Below are 3632 nucleotides of genomic sequence, written 5' to 3' on the forward strand. Positions count from 1 at the left end.
ACTGACTACTTTCTCTCCCTCTGTCTCTCTCTCTCTCTCTCTCTCTCTCTCTCTCTCTCTCAGCCCCCGCATTGCCTTAGCATTACAATTGAAGCTATTGTCATTCTGTTCCTGTTCCTGCTCTTAAGCTTTTAAATGTTTTATTTATTTCAAACACTCTGGTGTTTCCATCCGGCTACATTGTTTTTCACAGCAAATTGAATTTATATGCAGTCGATGATATTAGAGATGGGTTCGTGACAGACTTTTCACTTTTACCACACAACCCAATTTAAGAAAATAGTTTTATATTTTTTATTTAATTTTTAACTACTTGTTTAATGCTTTACTTTCTTTGTACGGACTCTAAAATCGGGTTATTGGGTTTTGGACTGCTTGCACAAATATTTTTTAATTTTTCTTTTTTGTCTACATTCTAAACTGGCGTAATTTCAATTACCTCACTTTATAGTGATAGCAAACATATTTCTTCTCCCTATGAACCCTAAAATGAGGTCATTTTGATCACCCAACTGTAGAGAGCTAATAATAATTTTTCTCTTGGTAAGCACCATAACTTAGAATGCTTACAAAAATAAAGAAAAAAATTCTTTTCATCTCTTTCTAAATAATAACAATATGTAAAAAAAAAATGTTGCTCCTAACAATCACTTAACTCCTATCTAAATATTCAGTCATCTTTAACATTTTGATATTGTATAGACACGAACACATCGAATCACATATCAAAGAACTTGCCGAAAACACATAGCTGATATTTAGTATTTTGGCCAGGCCAACCGCAGACGAGAGTGTAGAAACAAATAAGATAAATAAATAAAATAAAAATCATCAGCAAACGTTATAAATATTCGTCTCTTGGCAGGCGCTTGAGCCAGCCTCTAGTGGAACTTTACGTGATTGCAATTTTTAATTTTCTATACTGCTGACAGTGGACGAGGAGACAGACGTAAATACAGATAACGGTATACTGCCACGTTTGAACTCTTTTTTGGCAATCAAAAGTTGCTTACGCCTTTGTAGTTTGTTTTTTGACCTGGCCAACGCAGTTGGCATACAAAACGAAGAGGCAACAAAAAGTTGCCACTTTGCTGGCCAAGTTTCAACTTTGACATTGACACTGTTAGCCCGGCCCTGCTTGGCTCGGCTTGGCAACGTAATTGGCCGTAAAGGGTTAAAATTGAATTGTAAGCGCATAGAAGCCTAAAGAAGAAAGGGCAATAAGTAAAAAATGATAATGTTGTAGGTGCTTGACGGTGAAAATACCCTATACCCGGAAAACACTATCTCATTCACATCAAATATATATTTTGCAAAGAATAGCAAATTTCAAATATCTTTTTTGTCTTGGTGATCACTGATATCACAAATAAGCGAATGTACCTAAATCAAAACAGATTTTTCACTTCTGGGTATAACAAACAGTTGTCCAACACACCCTTTTACACTCATTTCATTGCTTAGGGAACAGCGTGTAAAAAGGAGAAAAAACAAAAGCCAAAACCAGAACAAACAAAGCTCAATGGAGCGCAAATATAAGGCGTCCCCGTCTTTGGGCTTTGATTTTTTATTCAACCGCATTTTATGGCCAAGCTAAAAACTTTATGAACTTTTCATTTACACAAGACCTCATTTGTATATATATATATATATGTATACCACAAGTAAATAAAACTCTCATTTCTAGAGCATTTTATTTATTATATTTGTTTCTTCTTTTTGCAGGTATCATAAGTGTAAAGCATCCCAAGCCATAACTACTCGTATGTTGTAATTAGTAAGTAGAGAGAAAGCTGTGTTTATTTGTGTGTGAAAGTTTTACCTGTATAAAAATTAAAATGAATTTTATATATGTATTCAACAAAGCTTTTTGAGTGTTTGGGAATATATATATAAATGAGAGGGGTTAATACATATATTTATTTTTCTACTTTGTGATGGTTTCTTAGGCTGAACTTTTTGTGCTTTGTACTATAGATGTAATTTATGTAGGCACTTCTCATATAATTCTAATTTAAATAAGTATATAAATTGTATGCTATAATGCTCCTTTCGAAATGCAGAAAACACTACAACAAAAAACTCATATGAACAAGAACTGTACAAATTATCTATGAGTATAAACCATGTAAGGCAAATATTCTAATCCACAAATGTTTTTGGACTCTAATTAAGCGAAACTCATAAATACTTAAGTATACCACGAAAGGCACCAAACAGCTGTAGAATAGTATCTGATATGGGGAATAGATTACTAAACTCTACATCTATTGCGAAATTCACAGCACTACTTCTATACAGGACTTAATGACCAGTAAACAAAATGTTAGCAAAACTCAACAGCACCAAAAATAAAAAGTCTTATACAAGTAAATAGCAAGTTAACCAAACAAAAATAATAAAATAAAATACCAATTAAATACCAAATATATACGCAACTTTAAATAAAATACCAGTACATTAAGTGAATACCTTAAAGTAAAACAAAATACCAAAGAATCAAGCTCATCCGGAACCACTACCAAAAAACTATTCAAAAATAAAAATGAACTAAGCATATTGTTTGTGAAATTTTCTGTACATTTATTGAGCTATCCGGCAATATGTAAGAATATGCATACCTATGTAAGTGTTAATAAGACAAACCTCTACGAGTACTATACATAACAACTGAAAATAGCTTTATAGTTCTTAAGCCAACCCATACTCGAAAAAGTATAAATAAAAAAAAGAAATCAAACAAAGTGTATTTTCCCCAGCATTATAATCACACAATATCAAATATGAGCAACAGTATAATCACAGCTATAGAAATTAACATATATTTAAAAATAAATACGAGATAAAAAAAAAATACAAAAAAATGGAAATGCATCTACTAGATACTTAACTGTTCTGCTGAAAGTTCTTTGTAAGTCATGTAAAGATAGTTTGGCTATAGATCGATATAGAGCTGTTTGTTTGTTGCAAATGTTTTATAAAGTTGAGAGCAGATTTGAGAGTTCATAAAATGTTAAGAAATATTCAAATTGTAAATTACAAAAGTTTAAGCTGAAATAAATCACTTTCTCTATCCATCTCACCTCCTCTTTCCCTCAATCTTAGTCTCTGAATCTGTATCTGTCTCTCTCTCTCTCTCCCTCTCTAGCTCTCTCTCTCTGTCTTGCTCTCTGTAATGTGTAAATGTTAAATATGTTATAATTATGATATATACATAAATAAATATATGTAACCTAAAAAACTACACATAAATAAAATATCTAATTAAACCCTGAAATTGTATATGTTTTTAAACTTAGCAGCAATTTCAGATAGTATTATTTTCATTTAAATTTTTTTTTAATAACATAATGTAAGAGGGATCAATTACAAAATAAATATAAATTGCTGGTGTGGCGTGATCTTTAAAGATGATGTTAAACTTTACAATTTCAAAATGGCATCTTCTTCTTCAAAAACAGGATTGAGTCTTCTTGCAAACATTCGACAAGGACGATTGCGACATTCAAAATAGTAAATTCAACTTTTATCGACATATATTTGTATATTATATTAAAAAGCTAAATCAAATGAATATTTTGTATATGCTTTATATTTTAATTATATATTTATCTTTCAACATTTCAGGTCAC

The 3632-nt window shown here is 31.0% G+C and overlaps 1 protein-coding gene across 1 annotated transcript in view; it reads left to right on the plus strand.

The window, feature by feature from the left end:
- The window catches only part of LOC6569794 (guanylate cyclase soluble subunit beta-1), a 59823-nt gene extending 57435 nt beyond the window's left edge, over positions 1-2388 (plus strand). The window contains exon 18 of the mRNA XM_001996118.3: positions 1726-2388. The gene's annotated coding sequence lies outside the window, so the exon portion shown is untranslated. The remainder of the gene's footprint in view (positions 1-1725) is intronic.
- The last annotated feature ends 1244 nt before the right edge of the window (positions 2389-3632 follow it).

The sequence above is a fragment of the Drosophila grimshawi genome, unplaced genomic scaffold, assembly GCF_018153295.1.
Source record: "Drosophila grimshawi isolate 15287-2541.00 unplaced genomic scaffold, ASM1815329v1 contig_311, whole genome shotgun sequence".
Lineage (NCBI taxonomy): Eukaryota > Metazoa > Arthropoda > Insecta > Diptera > Drosophilidae > Drosophila > Drosophila grimshawi.